The sequence below is a fragment of the Hemitrygon akajei genome, chromosome 12 (assembly GCF_048418815.1).
Source record: "Hemitrygon akajei chromosome 12, sHemAka1.3, whole genome shotgun sequence".
In the NCBI taxonomy this organism is placed as follows: Eukaryota; Metazoa; Chordata; class Chondrichthyes; order Myliobatiformes; family Dasyatidae; genus Hemitrygon; species Hemitrygon akajei.
In genome coordinates, this window is record NC_133135.1 from 47,122,673 (window position 1) to 47,136,407 (window position 13,735).

Genomic DNA, 13,735 nt, shown 5'->3' on the forward strand with positions numbered 1-13,735 from the left:
TTAAGGATGAGGTCTCAGGATACTTGGAGGCACATGATAAAATATGTCATAGTTAGCATGCTTTCCTCAAGGGAAAATCTTGCCTGACAAATCTGTTGGAATTCTTTGAAGAAATAACAAGCAAGACAGACAAAGGAGAATCAGTTGCTGTTGTGTACCTGGATTTTCAGAAGCCTTTTGACAAGATACCACACATGAGGCTGCTTAACAAGTTAAAAACTCATGATATTACAGGAAAGATTCTAGCATGGATAAAGCACTGGCTGATTGGTAGGGGGCAAAGAGTAAGAATAAAGGGAGCCTTTTCTGGTTAGCTGTTGGTGTCTAGTGGTGTTCCACAGGGATCTGCATTGGGATCAATTCTTTTTATGATATATGTTAATGATTTGGATGATGGAGTTGATGGATGTGTTGCAAGATTTGCAGACGATATGAAGATAGGTGGAAGGGAGGTAGTTTTGAGGCAGTTGAGAGGCTACAGCAGGGCTTAAACAGATAAGGAAAATAGGCAAAGAAGTGGCAGATAGAATGCAGTGTTGGGATGTGTATGGTCATGCACTTAGGTAGAAGAAATGAAAGGGTTGACTATTTTCTAAATGGAGAGAAAATACAAAAAAGTGAGGTGCAAATGGCCTTGGGAGTCCTTGTGTAGGACTCCCTAAAGTCTGTGGTGAGGAAGGCAAATGCAATATTAGCATTCATTTCAAGGGGACTAGAACATAAAAGCAAGGATTTAATGTTGAGAGTTTATAAAGCACTACTGAGGCATTACTTAGAATGCTGTGAGCAGTTTTGGGCCCCTTCTCTGAGAAAGGATGAGCTGAAACGGGAGAGGGTCAAAGGAGGTTCACAAAAATGATCCCAGGATTGAACGGCTTGTCATATGAAAAGTGTTTGATGACTCTAGGTCTGTATTCATTAGAATTCAGAAGAATGAGGAGTGACCATCGAATGGTGAAATGCCTTTGTAGAGTGGATGTGCAGAGAATGTTTCCTAGGGTGCAAGAGTCTCAACCAGAGGACACAGTCTCAGAATAGAGGGGTGTTCTTTTAGAACAGAGATGAGGAGGGATTTCTTTAGCCAAAGAGTGATGCACCTGTGTAATTCTTTGCTGCAGGCAGCTGTTGAGGCCATGTCTGTATGTATATTTAAGGCAGAGGTTGATAGATTCTTGATTGGTCAGAGCATGAGTGGATATGAGGAAAAGACAGAAGATTTGGACTGAGAGGAAAATTGGATCTGCCATGATGAAATATGTATGCTGTAAAAATACAAAAAATGTATGCTGTACTGTTCTGTTCAACACTCTACTTTTGCCACAAAACAATAAATTTCATGACATATGTGAAATTGAATTGACTTTGTTTCCTGGATGGTAGCAGCTGGGTTAGGTTGTGGTTGGGGTGACTCAGGTCCCCAATGATCCTACAGGCCCTTTTTACACACCTCTCTTGGTAAATGTTCTGAATCATGGGAAGTTCACAACTGCAGATGTACTGGGCTGTCCGCATCACTCTCTGCTGAAATCCTGCAATTAATGTACGTACAGTTCCCCATACTAGGCAGTGATGCAGCCAATCAGGATGCTCTCAATTGTGCCCCTATAGAAAGGTCTTAGGATTTGGGGGCCCATACCAACTTCCTCAAACGCCTGGGGTGAAAGAGGCACTGTTTTGCCTTTTTCACCACACACCTGGTTTGTATAGACCACGTGAGGTCCTCAGTGATGTGGATGCCGAGGAACTTAAAGCTGTTTACCCTCTTAACCCCAGATCCATTGATGTCAATAGGGATTAGCCTGTCTCCATTCCTCCTGTAATCCACAACCATCTTCTTTGATTTTGTGACATTAAGTGAGAGATTGTTTCTTGACACCACCATGTCAGAGAGATGACTTCTTCCTGTAGGCCACCTCATTATTGTTTGAGATTAGACCAATCAATGTAGTGCAGATTAGAGTTGTGGGTGGCGACACAGACATGGATATACAGGGAGTAAATGAGGGGACTTAGTACACAGCCCTGAGGGGCTCCTGTGTTGAGAGTCAGAGGAGTAGGGATGAGTGAACCCACTCATACCACCTGCCGACGATCTGACAGGAAGTCCATAATAAACCTGATTCTGATGCCAAACTATGGCATAATTAATACTGATATTAAATAAGTAATGCAAAAAGGGAACAAAAATAGTGAGATAGTGTTCATTGGTTCATTGTCCATTCAGAAATCTAATCGTGGAGGGGAAGAAGGTGATTCTCAAACATTGAGTGCGTGTCTTAATGATGGATGCTGCTGTTCTGTGGCATTGCCTTTTGAAGATGTCCTTGATGGTAGGAAGGCCATTTCCCACAACAGAGCTGCCTGAGCTTACAACCCTCTGCAGCTATTTCCAGTCCTCTGCAGTGGCCACTCCAGGCCAGAGAGTGATACAACCAGATGAAATACTCTCCCTGTTACATCTACAGAAATTTGTTAGAGTCTTTGGTGACATATCAAATCTCCTCAAACTCCCAATGTAGTATACTACCTCAGAATGCCTTCCTTGTAATTGCATCAATAGGCTGCATCCAGGAACTTGAAACTGTTCACCCCTTCCACACCCCTCGATGAGGACTTGTTCCCTCAACTTCCTCTTCCTGAAGTTTACAATTAATTCCTTGGTCTTACTGACATTGAATGCAAGGTTGCTGTTTCAACACCATTCGACCGGTGATCTATCTCACCCCTATATGCCTCCTTGTCACAGTCTGAGATTCATCTGACAATGGCTGTGTCATTTGTAAATCTATGGATGGTGCTTGCGCTGTGCTTTGCTACAAAGTCATAGAGAGTAGAGCAGTGGGCTAAGCATGCATCCTTACTGTGTGCCAGTGTCGACTGTCAGTGAAGAGGAGATGCTATTTCCAATCACATTGTCTGTGGTCTCCTGATGAGGAAATTAAGGATCCAGTTGAAGAGGGCAGTACAGAGGCCCATGTTTTGAAGCTTATTGATTAGCATTGAAGGGATGACAGTGTTGAACATTAAGCTGTACTCAATAAACAGCAATCTGATGTAGGTACTGTAGTTGTCCAGGTGATCCAAGACCGAACGGATGAGATTTCAGCTGACGTAGACCTATTGCAGCGGTAGGCAAAGTGTATTCTTACTGCATTAGTTAATCCAGCTGCGTGTTCTACGCTCCCCTCTTGGTCTAAAATTCTTCAGATGAATGAGATCTGTGATACTGCTTTGAGCCAGCAGGACAGATGTACTTCCAGCAGTTTAGCTCTATTTCATATCACTGTGTTATTTTTATGTTTAATAGTATGCTCAATATTATTGATATTCTCCATCTTTAGTATTTAATATCCAAATAACCATTCTGATAAATGGATATAATGCACTTGCCAATGAATGTAGATTTTCAGCATATCTGCACTCACTCATGGGCAGCAGTTCAGTCAAAGTACTCAGCTTCAGGTTTATATCCCTACATGGCATTACTTCTCCATAACTGTGCAACCTTCGACTGTGATACAATCTACTTCCCTCTCACCCATTCCTTCACCCCCCCACAAAATATTTGGTTCTCTTATCTCCTCTCTTTCCATGCCTCTCCCTCAGCAATTACACCTACTTTTTAAATGCCACTATCTGATGACTGTATGTCATCTTAAACTTGGACAAACTTCTATAGATGCATGGTGGAGAGCATCCTCACTGGTTGCATTACGGCCCGCTATGGAAACACCAATGCCCAGGAACGGAAAAGCTTACAAAAAGTAGTGGACACAGCCTAGTCCGTCACAGACAAAGCACATCAACAAAGAGTGCTGCCACAAGAAAGCAGCATGCATTCATCAGGAACCCCCACAACCAGGTTATGCTCTCTTCTTGCTGCTGTCATCAGGTATAGAAAGACATATTGAAGCCTTAGGTTCCAAACCACAAGGTTCAGCCACAGTTACTACCCTTCAGCCATCATGCTCCTGAATCAGTGTGGATAACTTCACTCAACTCAACTCTGAACTGCTTCCACAAACTAGGGACTCACTTTCAAGGGCTCTGCAACTCATGTTCTCAGTGTATTTTTATTAGTTATTTATTCATTTGTATCCTTTTTGCACAATAGTTGTTTGTCAGTCATTGTTGGTGTGTATTTTTCATTGGTTCTGATCTAATGTGAATTCATGCAAGAAAAGGAAAGGTGACACACATGTACTTTGAAGGTAAATTTATTTTGAACTTTGAACATCTTTACATCCTCTCCTCTGTTACGACTTCACAAGGTCCTGAAGACGTGCAACCCTGAGGATGAGACCTTTCTCCTTTCTCATCACGCTTAGGTCTGGTACTACTATTTTCTGTAAATAAGGCTTCAAATTGCTATATTAAAAGAATCCTACAATTATATATAAAAAATTGAACATATGACATTCAATAGGAAGCTGAGGAGAAATGTATTTACAATTAATGCTGTTGGGGAATAAAATGCTTTGCCAAAGGGAATATTTGAAGCAGAAATCATTGGCAGCTGTGGAGAAAGAATAAATAAAAAGGAAAAAGGATTTTCCCTGCAGCTTTTACGTACTCGGGCAGTCTGAAAGCACTTCACAACCAGCAATTGACTGCTGCACTGTTGCCATGTAAGAACGTGAACATTTCGGGGAAAGATCAGAATCAAGGGATTAGTTTTGATTAACTCCACCAAAGGACAGTCATAATATAATAGGCCCAAATGGTCACTGTTTGTACTGTACTCTTCAATTTTTAACATATAAATAGGACTTCCAAAGTGTTATAATATTTGTTGTTCTGAATTATCTCCCAGAATGATGGAGTATTTAATCAGTGCTAAAATGGACATTTTATCTTATTAACTGCCAGGTTTTAAGTTACACCTGATTGGCCTCAATTAATGAAACTCAAATGGACCAGAAGTAACACAATGATAGCTAATTAAAATTTTCAGCCTGGTTCGTTGTTTACTAATCACAATGTAATAGATTTCAATGGCTTTGATGACATACACAGTTGAGGTTCAATCTGTTACCTTTCTAGCTTTGCAGCTTTCGCTTGAATTCTCCATTGAAATCTCAACCATTCTGAAATAGTAAACAAATGACTAACGTGCGAAAATCTGCAGGCGCTGGAAATCCAAAGCAACGCGCAGAAAATGCTGGAGGAACTCAGCAGGTCAGGAAGCATCTATGGAAGGTCCTGATGCAGAGCCTTGACCTGAAACATCAACTGTTTACTCTTTTCATTAGATGCTACCTGGCCTGCTGAGTTCCTCCATCATTCTGCGTGTGTCGCTTTAGTGAACAAATGAGACTGTTCCCTCAAATCTGCTGCAAATGCATCACTCACGTACCTCTCAAACACTTTGCTGTTTCCCGCACCAGTTACTAGAAGTTAGCCAAGCACAGGTAGACCTGCTTAATCACTCTGCTCTGCTCCCTTCCATTCCAATGCCACTGTGTCAGGGATGATGAGAGCTGCAGTCAGCTCTTCCTGAGAATGCATGCAACATTACTGAGTCTAAATTTTCTGCTCCCTGTTTCTTTCTCTCTCAGCGAGATAAGTCAGAACTTTTGCCTCTTTTCACTCCACTCTTCTTTAAGTATTTACCTAAAAAAAAATGAGCTTGTAGGAACCACTTTTATGCAGAAGTTGTCCCTTTTATATAGAACAATTGAATCTGTTTCCACTACTAGACCTAGTAGTGAGATACAGATCCTAGCCACTCCAGGACAGAATGTAGACCATAGAACAGGCCCTTTGGCCCATGATGTTATGCTGACATTTTAATCTGCGCTAAAATCAATCTAACTTTTCCCTCTTACATAGCCATTTTTTAATCATCCATCTTCTTTATTAGGAGTTTCATAAATGCCCCAATGTATCTGCCTCCGGCAGGGTGTTCTACACATCCACCATGCTCTGTGTAAAGAACTTACGTTCCACATATTTCCTTCTGATACTCCCTTCCAGTTTCACCAGCTGTCCGCATATATTTTATATTTTAACCAATTAAATACAGATTATCATCTGCCTTCCCATTCCAATTTATTGACAGTTTTCCAGAATTCATTTCTGCCTCTGTCATCTGCCGAACCTTCTGTTGAACATTTGTGCAAATTTCACCCACCCAGACATCCTCCCACAGGGAGTGGATTTGATGATTTTATTTACCATTACCATCCTGTGCGCATCAGCATCATTCCCACCACTATAAATATTCATAACATTCCCAGACCACTAATCCATTGCAATCTCCACCATCCCACGCCCCTGGATGTTTTCTGTACCTCTAGGATATGCATAACATAATATAACCTGTGTTCTACAGAATTATCTACTGCCATGGCTTATAATCTATCAAGCAATTATTCTGGGTTGATGTTGCTTGGTGTTTGCATAGAGTAAGTTGTCACAATTAGGTCAGAGGAGCCACGTAAAAATGCGCTGTTTAATGTATCCATTGAACGCAACAGATTGCTAGTCCAGAACTACCGAAGCACCTCTTTGTACTTTGCAATGCCATCACAGCTTCCAATGCGTAGAAACATTCTGTAGATAAGATTGTTCTCCATTATCTGAAACACAGGCACAAAAACAAAGAACAAAGTTTTTTTGATCATAACACTTTTGATGTTCAGACTCTTGTTATATTATTCAGCTGAAGGATGTCCCTCCCTGGACCTTGCCCTTTGCTGTTTCTGTATTTCTATTCTCATCATTTATCTGTGGTTCTTGGTATCTATGTTACTCACAAGTTCCTCACAGAAATGTCTCTATGAACAGGAAGAAAGGCCACTGTGGTGTGGATAACAACATGGCAGGTGTTGCTTTTTAGAACAGTCTGAAGGCCAAATGAGTCTCTCACCTTGTCCTCCAAGTTACGTACATAGAAACATAGAAAACATACAGCACAATACAGGCCCTTTGGCCCACAAAGCTGTGCCGAACAAGTCCCTACCTTAGAACTACCTAGGCTTTACCCATAGTCCTCTATTGTTCTAAGCTCCATGTACCTATCCAGGAGTCTCTTAAAAGACCCTATCGTATCCGCCTCCGCCACCCTCACCAGCAGCCCATTCCATGCAATCACCACTCTCTGCATAAAAAACTTACCCCTTATATTACATCTTATAATACAGACTTGTGATTGATTATGCACAAGATGATATTTCACTTTGATGAAATAATAGATGATTGTAATTGCAAAACACTGAGGAAGCATGAGAAGTTAAAACAAATATTTAGTAAAATCTGTCCAGTCTTCACCAACACTCTTTTGTCCACTCACCTTCAAAACCACGTTCTCCTGAAGCCACTTTTGTATGTTTCAGTGATAGTCTTGCTCTGTAATTGTTGTATACCATCAATTTTTACTTTCAAGAGAGAGAGCGAGATAAAACACAAAAATACAGTCCTGTTGTGGAGGCTTCTTTCAGAGGATCTTACATTATCAATATTCTGCACCAGTCTAACTAGAGCAAACTTGGAAATTAATACAGAACTACTTTTCTGAATTGACGTATCATCTCCAATCTTAACAAAATAGAAACAAAATTAAAGGGTTGCACTTTTCTCCAGCAAATAGTGTTTTTAAAAAAAAATTGAAATAATTCCAACGAGAAAAGTATCAGTAAGAGGTCGATTGAAATTGTGTTTGAACGGGCCCTGGTCAACATTATTAGTAAGAATAAGTTACATCTTGTTCTTTGAATTCTGTAACATATGTTGACCTCAGTATGAATATAATGCTATTTCAGTTCAAATGCCAACAAAATTAAATACTTCTGCCAGGATTTGGCACAAAAGTTGTTAGACTTTTGCAAAACAAGTCAACTTTTTATATCTGAGACTAGGCATCAGATCAAAACCAGCAGGCTTGGTGTGTTTAGATAAGGTAGAAGTTTAAGTACTGTATTGAATGGGTATATACAAATTATGCAGCTCATTTCCCCATGTTTATTTTACAGAAAAAGTCATAGTTCAAAATTATACAGGAGAGTATGTTGATGTAATGCAGCATTTCCACTTTTTCATTGGCTTATTTCTGCTTAAACAATAATAGCTTGGGGTGAAATCAAAGTAGTTTTTCCTCATTAAGTCACGTCAGTGTGGAAGAATACGATTTGAAAAGACTATCTATATTGACCAGTGATTGAATGGACAACTTGATACTTGCGAAAAGTACAATCTTTGACATCAGTGGTAAATTATACAAAGTCTGGGGGTGGGTATCTAATGTAAGTAGTGGAAGTTGTCATATTTCCTCTACTTGGTACAATAATACAACTCTTATTTCTCAACTTTGCTAGTGGCTCCAAAAAAAATCACAACTTGACTAAATGAACACTGTACTTTCAAAACACTCAATGCTAAAGCATAATGAAGAATAATACATTTTTGTCAAGTGGTAGGTTATTTGACCCACACTAAACTACGATGCAATATTTAACTGAGAACTTCCTTCAGTTTAAACTTTCCTTTGACAGCTCATGACTGACACAGTGGCCAAAGGAACCAGTCATTTTTTTACCTTGATGTTAAATAAGTTAAGCCATTATGTCTGAAATGTTAGACCAAATGAACATTTGACTCTGGAAATCTGAGTTGACTGCTGTCATTATACCTGATGGATATTTGGTGATGACCTCAATTTTAAAAGGTGACTATAGAGACAGAGTCAAATGAAGAGAAATACAAACCCAGTGGTGATATTAAAGAAAAACCACTCCATAATTCACTGGAGTTATTTTAAATAAAATTTCTCCTGCTGATTAACTTTCTTTCTTTAACAGTAGTAAATTATATTAAGATGTGGTTCTGTGGCTAATAATCATCATGTCTCACTCAGAGGATTGTGCTTCACGGTGAGGAAATGCTTGAAATTTCTGCATCTTTCTAACCTACTGGAAGCTGATAATTTTAGCTAGGAACAAAGATACTTCATTAATGAAGGAGTATTAAGTGGGCAGTGGAAATGATTTGTACAAACCCTCACTGAATAAATACAACATTCCCCATGCCCCCCCCCCCCCGATTCTTGGATACCTCTCGTCTCTGAATGCTTAAATGGAGAAGAAACTGTTGGGATACTGATAAGAACTTTGGGTCCATGCTCTTAGAGCATTGGGAGATCCTGATAAGCAGTCAAATGAGTCCATCATCTCACCATCTATTCACCCTCCTGCCTCCACTCGCAAATTAATGTCATTTTTGGCAGTCCCATGTCATTTTCTTCAGCCACCTTAGAGCCAATAAAACTGGAGTGGAGGCAAATAGCCCTTAATCCCAAAAAGAGGAAGATTATGAAAAAAAAACTTAAAATGGTCAGCAGCATTCTTCATATCACTTTTCTCCATATCAACTGCTTCTGGAACTTTCTAAACACACATTATTACATTTCAGCAAGAAGTGATTCACATGACGCAACTAAGGGCATGGTTGCCTTGAAGAAACAATTATTGTCCATTAGTAGTATGTGGGACAAGCTACCAGAGGCAGTGGGAGAAGCAACTACAATTACAACAGTTAAGAGACAGGAAAGGTTTAGTGAGGTATGAGCCAAACACAGGCAAATGGGGCCAGCTCAGTTAGGCAGCTTGATCAGTTTTGATGAGTTGGGCCAAGCAGCCTATATTCCATCTTGCATGGCTCTGTAACCTTAGGTTATATATGGCACATATATTATGTCCCTCCTTTAGAAAATTAAAAACTCAAAGAGAAAAAGCAACATGTAAATAGCTACCCAGTTAATATGATCTACTTTGGCAAAATGTCTTGCAAGTGTTCCAGTCAATGGAGTGTGATAAAGACACAAGGACACAATGGGAACATGTGTCAGCTACTCAGCCCCTGAACACTGCCATGCATTGAGTTTGAGGTGCCCATGCATCAACACCTCTTCTCCGCAAATTCCATATAGTTTGAACTGATTCATCAATATTTATTTACCTCCCCTTTTAAATACCTCCAGTGCTCTAATCTCCACAACTTTCCAAGGTAGAGAATTCCAGAGATTTGTTGCCTTCATCAAGATGAGATTCCTACACACGTCAGTTTTAAATTAATTGTGTTCACTCTTTTAAGATTTGCTGCTTCAGTAAAGCAGCCTACATTATCAAAGACCTCACCCACCTGGGACGTTATCTCTTCTTCCCACTCCCAATGGGCAGAAGATACAAAAACTTGAACACACGTATCACCACACCCAAGAACAGCACCTACTCCACTGACTATTGAATAGCCTCCTAGCACAGTAAGGTGCATTTTTGACCTTATAATCTACTTCATTATGGCCTTGCACCTTATTGTCTTATTGTTTGGCATCAAACAAGAGAAAATCTGCAGATGCTGGAAATCCGAGCAACACACACAAAATGCTGGAGGAGCTCAGCAGGCCAGGCAGCATCTATGGAAAAGAGTACAGTTGACATTTTGGGCCAGTTGATTTTATTTGACATTTTATCATTGTTTTCCATTGTACCACCTCAATGCACTGTTGTAATGAAATGATCTGTATGGGTGGCATTCAGAACTACGTTTTGCACTGTACATTAGTACATGTGCCTCATTCTTCTAAATTCCAAATAATACAGATTCCTAACAAGGGAATCCTCTCATCCAAGGAACTAACCTAATTAATCTCTTCTGGACTGTCTTCAATGTAATATATCCTTTCTTAAATAAGGGGATAAAATTGCAGAACAAGTCTTGTTTTAACTGGTTGCAGTTCTGTCAGTGCTTATTGTGATATTGCAATTCTTCAGGATCAACGTGCACCCTCTAGTACATGTATGTCTTCTTCACTCAAGTAAATTTTGGACACTTTTTCAGAGAATAGGCATAGTCCTTTAATGTGGGATGCTTATCACAGACCAGAATTAACATTTACTGGGATGTGGATTACGGTCGATAACTGTGATTTTCTGCCTCTGCTGCTGTGAGTCTAACCACTTTTTTAGCAGTGTACCTCTCTCCATCTGTCTTCATCCTGTTAGTACTTTTACCACTTGCAGCTTGTTTTGCTCTTGTGAGTCTAATAAGATCTTTTAATGGGGGAACCACTTCTTCAGCAGAGCACCTCTCTCCGGCTGCCTTTCTCCTCTTTGTGCTTTTACCACTTGCAGCTTTTTTGCTTTTGTGAGTTGAAGTCCAATACATCTACTCATATCTGTTTGGGACTGTTCATCATCAGTCCCGAGCAAAGAGATGAGTCAATGTGCTTGGAACACGGTATTGCACTAGTAGGATCCATGACCTTGAGTGGGTAGGCTCAGCTGCTACATGGTATCGAACCTGATAGTGAAGATCCCTTGTCCACTATGCTCTCTGCTTTTCCACAAATTGGAAAGTGTTCTAATGTTTGCTAGTCATCTGCCAGTCCTTTGAGAACTTCATGTGCTTTTTCTGCTTTAAACTGAGGCTGATAAGTTTCAAGATTCAAGATTGTTTAATGTTATTTCAGTACACAAGTGCGAAGAAGAATGAAATCATTGTTGCTCAGGCTCCAGTGCAGCACAAAAAGTACACAAAAATAATAAAAAATACAATAAATATAAATACATAAGACAGCCTATACACATAGATAGATTTTATGTCCATAAAGTAATGTTAGGCACAGGAGTGTCTGTACATAAAGTCACTCTGACAGGACATGATAATATAGTGATGATTATGGAGAGGGGTGTGGAAGTGCGGGTTAGTAGATGGAGGTGTTGATAAGTCTTACTGCTTGTGGAAAGTAACTGTTTTTCAGTCTGGTGGTCTTGGTGTAGATGCTATGCAGCCTCCTCCCTGATGGGAGTGGGACAAACAATCCATGGGCAGGGTGGATGAGATCCTATATGATATTACTGCCCCTTTTCCAGCAGCTTTCTGCATATATGTCCTTGCTGGTGGATAGGCTGGTACCGATGATGCTTAGGGCAATTTTGACTACCCACTCTAGGACTGTGCGATCTGCCGTGGTGCAGTTTTCATACCATGCAATGATGCAGGTTGTTAGGATGCTCTCTACTACGCATCTGTAGAATGAGTATGGATGTGAATTGTCCGGCTCTGTTCAGCTTTCTCAGAAAGTAGAGGCATTGGTGAGCTTTTCTCATTGTGTAAGATGTGTTCTGGGCCATGAGAGTTCGCATGAGATGTGCACTCCTAGGAGTTTGAAACTGCTCACAGTTTCGACAGCTGTGTACTGAAATAACATTAACCAATCTTGAGTTAGATAGAGCTCTTATAGATAGTGGGGTCAAGGGATATGGGGAGAGGGCAGGAACGGGGTACTGATTGTGTATGATCAGCCATGATCACAGTGAATGGGGGTGCTGGCTAGAAGGGACGAATGGCCTACTCCTGCACCTACTGTCTATTGTCTGTGCCACCAATGTAGAGAGGAGTGTGAGTTCTCCTGACGGTGATAACGATTTTCTTTGTTTTGTTGACATTGAGGAAGAGGTTACATGCCTGGCACCAGACCTTGAGCTCTTCCACTTCCTCCCTGTAAGCAAACTCATCATTGGTGATGAGCCCCTCTACTGTTGTGTCATTGATGAACTTGCCAATGTGATTATTTGGTGTTTGGCCATTCAGTCGTGTGTGAGCGGAGTGTATAGCAACGGGCTCAGCACACAGCTCTGAGGAGCACCGATGGTGAGGGTGATGGGAGGGGAGAGTGGTTGTATATGCTGAGTATCTGTGCTCTGTTAGTTGGGAAGTCCAACCCATTTGCACAGTTGTGTATTTAGGCTGAGGAGTAGGAGTTTGTTGAATGTACATCGTGGGTAAAGCTCTCCCCACCATTGAACGTATCTACATGGAGTGCCATTGCAGGAAAGCAGCATCAATCATTAAGGACCCCCATCATTCATAATATGCTCTTGTCTTGCTGTTGCCCTCAAGAAGGAGGTACAGAAACCTCAAGACACACACTACCAGGTTCAGGAAAAGTTATTACGTCACAGCCATCAGGCTCTTGAAAAAAGTTTCGAGTTTCAAAGTATGTTTATTATCAAAGAATGTATAAACTATACAACCTTGAGATTGAGAATCCTGACGAAGGGTCTCGGCCCGAAACATCGACAGCGCTTCTCCCTATAGATGCTGCCTGGCCTGCTGTGTTCCGCCAGCATTTTGTGTGCGTTGTTGTTTGAATTTCCAGCATCTGCAGATTTCCTCGTGTTTGCAACCTTGAGATTTGTTTGCTTACAGACAGCCACAAAGCAAGAAACTCCAAACAACCCAATTTTAAAAATAATGACCAGCACCCAATGCACAGAGAAAGGGAAGAGAAAGCACAAATTATGGAAACAATAGAAGAAAGCAACAACATTCCATACCAAATTGAGTCCTTAGATCCAAACCCTGGAGCAGTCTGGAATAGGCCCAAAGCCTTGGTCAGCCATCCTATCAGTGGGCATGGAGCACAGCAGCTGAGGCAGCCTTCATAGCCTCATTGCCATGGAGCTGAACATCGCAGGAGAAAAAGTATATCTGGACCAGCGTTAACTCCACTCAGCTTCACTCCCCATCACCGAACTGTTCTCACATCCTATGGTCTCACTTTCAAGGACTCTTCGTCTCATGTTCTCAAAATTATTTGCTTATTTTTTATTTTTTTCTCTCAGCTCAATCTGGTAAAACCTGAGGTACAGGCATAGCCAACCACACTGATTTCTCAATTGCAAGGAACTTTTGGACATTCTAGTGGTGATTATTATTGTGGCTTTCTGCAGAT

General features: G+C 40.7%; 1 long non-coding RNA gene across 1 annotated transcript in view; it reads right to left on the reverse strand.

Annotated features, from left to right (window-relative positions):
- Positions 1 to 6,449: 6,449 nt before the first annotated feature.
- Positions 6,450 to 13,735, reverse strand: part of LOC140736578 (uncharacterized) — an 86,501-nt gene continuing 79,215 nt past the window's right edge. The window contains exons 2-3 of the long non-coding RNA XR_012100978.1: positions 7,295 to 7,350; positions 6,450 to 6,581 (exon numbers count right to left, since the gene is read on the reverse strand). This is a non-coding gene — a long non-coding RNA (uncharacterized lncRNA). The remainder of the gene's footprint in view (positions 6,582 to 7,294; positions 7,351 to 13,735) is intronic.